The sequence below is a fragment of the Melozone crissalis genome, unplaced genomic scaffold (genome assembly GCF_028551555.1).
Source record: "Melozone crissalis strain CALT ecotype California unplaced genomic scaffold, PUWL_Pcris_2 ptg000045l_1, whole genome shotgun sequence".
Classification (NCBI taxonomy): Eukaryota; Metazoa; Chordata; class Aves; order Passeriformes; family Passerellidae; genus Melozone; species Melozone crissalis.
The window spans coordinates 11,654,008-11,661,027 of record NW_026535823.1 but is presented as its reverse complement, the minus strand read 5'-3'; positions in this window follow the sequence as shown (position 1 = coordinate 11,661,027).

Genomic DNA, 7,020 nt, shown 5'->3' with positions numbered 1-7,020 from the left:
GAAACTAACATTTATAGACTCAGAAAACATAACCACAATAGCAATATAAATCCTGAAATTATTTGGACATTATTTAAAAGTGGTATTTGGGAAGATTATCTTTTTTCATTCCAATATTTACTGGAGAAGAACCCACATGCTCTGTTGCTCACTGGATACTATCCTGGTCAGAGACAGAGGAGTAAAGTATTAAAAGGAAGAGTTGCTATGGATAAATGATTTCTCAGCAATGCTGTTCACAGATAAGCCTGTATCTTTATGTTTACCCATTTCTACAAAAATGGGAATTTGAATTACTACAGACTTACATATTGCAGGCAGATAAAGATCATATTAAAAGACTCAGAGGTATACATTCTGTCTTGAAAGAGAAAATTTCAAATGAATTTGTAGCTAGGATGTTTTTTGCTACAAAACAAAGTTCTTTACTGAAACTTAAAAACCAGCTCTTCATTTTGCAAAACACTTATTAATGCTTGTTGTAGATGTGTTATGTGCCTTTAACAGAGAAAATACTTATTGAAACAGAAGAATCTGGAATTTCTCAACACTGGGAAGAGCTAATATCCTGGAACATGAGTGGTTTCTGTATATATATTTTCTCTGCTAACTGATAATGCCTAAATGATTAGCATTGAGGAGGGACAGACTCCACTGCAAGAAAAAGATAATGTTACATCCTTTTTTAAGGCAGTGCTTTCCCTCAAAACACACATCTCTCCTGATTTCAGTCATCATTTTGTTCCATATACTTACTAATGGAAGAAGAATTATTCATACCCCACTAAGTCAGGGTGCAGAAACCTCAGCCAGCATTGACCTAGGCACAGATAGCAAGATTGCAAATATGAAATATTTCCACCTTGACTGCAAGTTTTTACTGGTTTCTGAAGAGAAGAATGACTTTTTAATGGTGCCTAGCATGGGAATTTATCAGTGATTTTAGTTACACTGTGTTTTTGTATAGAAATGGAAAAACGTCTCCTTAGTGCACAGACACGTAGTACTTCATACAACCTGAAATCAACTTCTACAGACTAGTTACTTAATATTCACTGGAAAACAATTCCATTATTCCACTCCCCACAAGAAATGTTGGCTTGCACATATGTTTCCCTATGCTCTAAAGCCACAGAACAATCCCAATTTGGCGACGATAACTGTGATATACTGTGGAAAGGTTTCATGGTAATTTTCATGGGTTTTGTTAATAACATACATCTGTACTCAGTACGATGCCCACGGGCTACAGAAACATTCTAGAAAATTGCTCCTCATTGTCATTGTAAATAATTCACTCACAGCAATATTTTTAGGTCAAGCATATCAAAGTTGCAGTAAATGCAATGGACCTTGACATAATAGGAGCACTGCTTTTACCGCAGTGGAGGAAGAGGAGAGGGAATGCACTTCCCATCCATGAGAGATCAGTTGCTGCTCCCCAGTGTGTCCATCACCGTGCTTGAATACGGCAGAGATGGAACTAAGGGCTTGTTATGAGGTTTGGAGTTGTTGGGATTTTATATTACCTCTAAGCTCTTTTTTTCTCCCTGGCTTCTGGCATAAGATGATTTAAAACATCCAACCCAACAGCTTCTGTATCAATTCTACAACTTCTGCTTAGCAAGTACAGAAACACACTTGGTTGTACCTCTAAAACCACAAGTCAAAGAATTTCTATGATAGAAATAGTCTGTGATATTCAGGACCATGGCAGTATGAATATGATAGACTTGCTTTTTGGCACAGCTGACACCACAGCATTAACATCTCTTGCTTTACAGATGGTGAAGTGACACAGTAAGTTAAAGAGTTAAATACAGAAGTCATTTATAGTTGAAATAGAAGCAGTATAGAGACAATTTTAGACTCCAACCATGTCTTCTGGGAAAATAATAAAAAAAAAAGAATGCTCCTGCAATCCTGACTTGTACCTCATGTAAATACCTGTTTTTCTTGCCAACCACTTTTTTTTCCCTATTAACATATATCTTTGTTCCTCGCCACAGTTACAATGGTAACCAATTATTTTTCCAAGCATTTGAATGGTCACACCCATTACAGAATAATTTTTACATCTTGCCTTCTCTTTTATTTAGGTTTGTGTAATTTTGTTTGAACTTTAGTTGTTTTTTTTCTTCCCATACGTCCTCCTTAAGTGCAAGTGCCAGAAACTTCAACCACATTCCAAAGAGCCCAACCAGAGCTAGCTGAAATAATCCGGTGTAATCTTGTAAAATAAAATCTTTATTTTACAAGAAATCACTGATCCTTTTCAGCCAAAAAAAGCATTTGTAATGGCACCACACAGTTAACACATTTAAATTTATCTAATATTATTCCATAGATACAGAGTCTACAAGTTCTTTCCTAGCTTAAAATAGATTATTTCATCCCCTTGAAATGCACTACTTGCAATTTTTTTTTAATTTAAGAGGTTCTTTTTCACAATATAGTGCCTCTTCCTCCTCCCTCACCCTCCCCAAATCACTAATATTTTGAAAATTAGTCAGAAATTACATGGTAACACATAGAAGCAGAGATGAACTTAGAATACAAGCAGAAACCTATCAAGATTTAATTTTAAAAAATTAAACTTTCCACTGCACTGCATTTCTCCCACATTATTTTAAGAGTACAAACTGAAAAAGAGGCAGCAGAAGCATAATGATTAACTTCTCCTGATGTCTGCACCTAAAGGGTATTTACATGCTCAACATAGCCCTAAAATTTTTGATGTTTTAACAAATCTGCTTTAATCTAACAAGTTCACAAAGAGATTATAATGAGACCTGATAATATAAATGTCTGGGTTGAGTTTTGTTTGGTGGGGTTTTTTGTGAGTGTTTTTTTAATAATCTTTTTTTTTTTTTTTTCACTAGGAATGTCACACTACTCTTTATAATGAAAAAAATGTCAAAAATGGACCAGATAGCACAAATCTATGATACCAGTGTTCAGAAGGTTCAAATACCAGGTCAGGTAAAAAGGAGGGAGAGCTGGAAAGCAACAGCCTAGCTTTCAAGATAGTGGAAGTTCCACCTTGCACTCAAGAGAAATGACAATACACATAAACTGCATATCTCAGCTATGGTGTCACCTCTGGGTACCAGCAATTTGTCCAACTAATCATACTGTTCAGCTAACTGATTGCATGGATCTATTATTTAGTGATTAAACAGTTAAAGTATTTTACTACAGGCATTTTGAAACATTGAAACAAAAAGAAATACAAAAATATTTGTTTTAGCTAGTGAGAGTTGAGTCCAGGTGGTTGCCCTCAAAAGTCAACATCACCATCTGATGTGTAAAACATTCCTAATTATCACAGAGCACACCCTGTGCTAATTACTCTGCTTGCCTCAAAATAATGAGCCATAGTAAGCCTCGAGTTCATGACAATAGATTTACATTTAAATGCCATCCAGTTCACTCAGTATCAATATGCTGCTGGTTAGCAGACAGAGACATGAGGAAATTAGGCTCTCCCACAGACAGGGACAGTGAACATGCTTCAGGGAGGCCACAAACTGCTAGAGGGACAGCAAAACTAAAGAACTTGGAGAGATATTCAGGATATAACTGTAGGAGATAGCAGGAGAAAAAAAAAAGACATGACTTTATAGAAAACAGCCAGCTGTGGCCTACAGCAAATCTTAAAAGAAATCTTTGCAGACTCTCCAGGAATATCTCTGTACATCCCCAAAACAATAGCAGGAGATTGTTCCAGAAGTTCATGTGGATCATGGTCTGCTACCTAATGAATTCAGATTCCCTGCTGGTTTTGGAGTCAACAGTTTCAGTAAAATTATGCCAGTTTGTGCAAGCTGAGGATTTGGTAAGCCAACATACAAGAGAACTGTAAAAGAAGTATGGTCCCACACATCCTACACTAAGGGAAAAAATGCAGAGGTAGATGTCACTCTTGGGGGAGGAGGAAGAGGAGAAACAAAATAACATGTACTTGAAAAAACACCAGTTTCCACCTACAGAGAGAGCATTTCTGCCCACAGACAAACTGTGGGTGCCCCACACAAACAGCTCTTGGACACTTCACTCTCCATAGGTGCAGATTACTGCTCTGCAGGTACAAATAAGAAGCTTCAGAACACAACAGGTGGGAGAGTATTTTTGGGCAGAAACATCTCACCCACATTATGATAATCTGGCCTTTGCCACCACATGACAGTCTCCTCAGCTTCACAAAGCTCGAGCTATGTGGGTGGGAAAGAGCTCGCGGCTTATTTTTGGCTGGCAATGGCTCCCACAGCACAAGTGTATGTGTTTGAAGCAATGGCAGCCTGTTTCCTCTCCCTCCCTTCACATTGTGCACTTCCATCATTTCCCATTATTTTGACACAGAGCTAGCCAAGTAAGCCACTCATTGGTTGCATCTGAGAAAAAAAAAAAAATCAAAGCAAAACATTATCACATCTTTTAAAATATCTCCTGTCACAATACCCAGGGGCTTCTTTATTTTGGGAGCTTTTTGGCATCCCTCTCTGGCCTAGAGCTACATATGGACTTCAAATGTGTATCAGCCTTCACCAGACATGATTGATGTTCTGCACAATTTAGGCAATGCAGGTACATGTACAAATGCTGCTAAGTGCTGACTGCAAGTGCCTTCTGGAACTAGCTGACATGTATCAAGAGTGAGATAATCAAACCACAGGTCTGCTCAAATTGAATACCACAAACTGACTGTTAAGGGTGAATTCTAAAAACAAAACCAACCAAACAAAAAAACCTCCCCTTCTTTCATCTCTCCATTGCTACATCACCCATCCCATCACTGCCTTTTGTGGAAGCAGACAAGCACTTAAGACACTTCATCCTCGCAGGAGAAAAATAAACCAAACCAAAACCAAACAAAACCTTACGTTTCCTTCCTCCTTACAGAGATGCCTATCTATATGGGAACAGGATTTCAGCTTTAAACCTTGTATTGAGATTCTGAGGCATTGCTGTGTCTATTGCTAATTAGTCAGGAGCATTGCTGAGGAGTAACCCAAGTCTGAGCCTTGCATGCCTGTGCAGAAGGGTTTGTTGCTTGAACTTAGGAGTGTGCCTTTCCCGTCTGAGCATCTAGCACTAGAGGCTCCTCTCTACTTAGGTGAGCACCAGAGTTATATTTTCCCAAAACAGAAATCTTTCTACCTCATTCATTTTCTGTGAGGAGGTCAGATTAGCTCAGTATACTCATGACAGATTTGCCAGGGGGATATACTATCCTTTGATGAACTGAAACTAAAAACTGATTTAATCAAAGTGCCTACAAATAATAGACCGTGTTTTAACGACTATTTGTAGTTCTCAAAACAGATTATTTTGCCTTCCTTCTACCAGAAATAAAGTGTTATATATAACAAGTGTTTATATATATATACATCTATAAGGTCTACAAATAAATTTGGAGTTGGATCCCAAATCAGTAAGATCACATTAGCAGCTTCCTGCGGTTGAGGTCCCAGGTGCTGGCACCACTACCCTCCTCTCAGAGGAGGACTCACAGCTGAAAGGCAGAGAAAAGAACTCAGTATCTCTGCACGGCACCCAGACATGGGTGGGTTCCTGAGCTGCCTACAGATGATGTACCTTGATCATCATCAGAAGCTGTAAGAGCCACTGATAAAGTGAGCACAGAGCCTGCACACAATGCTGCAATGTGAGCTCAAGCTCTGGGCTCACTTTAAGACTGTTGGCTGCTTCATTTTATCAGCTCTTTTGGAAATAAGGCTGCTCAGTAACTGCTTTCCAAGCTCTCACATATGTACAATTCCCATCAGCTACAAGTGTAAATTTGCAAGCAATGGGAACAACACACACTCATTCTGATGGAATCTGAGAGAAGGTAAAGCTGTCACCAGATGGCATTTTTAAGTTTTGTAGAGCCAGATATTCAGAAAGAACATCTGAATTTTGAATGCTTCATTGTTTTTCGGGTTTTATTTTCTTAAAAGCTCCCAAACACAGCATTTGCTCCTTGAAGTAATCTTGTGATATTCTGTGGCTAAACCTCCAACAGCTCATTTTTCATGACTACATACCTAGACTATAAGAGCCCTAAATTAGTACTTGGGTACAGACTGCTCAAAAATTCAGTCTAAAATGTCAGTAAATAAACTTCTTATGAATATAATTTTGAGTCAGCCCTAACAGTAGAAAAAATAAGTAGGTTGCCTGTTCCTTTCCTACAGGGAAACATTGCCAAAAATATATAACTGTCACTTTTCATCTTTGGAATAATGTTAGCTACTGAAAAAAAAAGATTCACAATGAGCAATTATGTCTTCAGCTTTCATGTCATTTTACATCATTCCACTATCAGCCATGCTCAAAAGCTTAGAGGCAACATTCTAGGTCAGTGACTTTTGCAGGCAGTGTATTCACTGTTTGGTAATTAAATTAGATACACTTTAAATAACCAGATTCTGAAACAGACAGCCACTTATAAACACGTCACCAAATGTATCACTGCCACTGATGACACTGGATGTGGAAAATTATGCATGTTAGCAATCATTAACTATCACTGAGGATTATAAATTTAAGGATTATGATATTAAGAATAACTGGATCAGCAAATCACTGCAGAGAAAAATCTTTAAGATGTAGCTAAAAGCCATACTGAAGGACTGACCTACTTTTCATCACCAAGTTTTATTTATACGTGTAGAGAATTTTTTCTTACGGTTAACAAAACATCTCCCACCAAGAAAGCTCTCAACTACTAATAAAGCTAAATAGAGAATGAAATATTGCAGTAGATGCTCAGCTTTTAATAAGATTTTAGCCTGCCTCTCAGGCAATAGCCACAAGTGCTGTTTCAGATAAAACTTTAAACAGCAAAATACGGGCACTAATTTTCACTTTATGTGGAATTTTTCTGGATAAATTATTAACTCTTGACATAAAATTGGAATGTTAAAAAGCTACTTCATATCAAACATAGCTCAGAGGCATCTATTTGTAAAAAATACATTGCTTTGCTGTTTTTTCAAACCTCGCGTTTGGAAA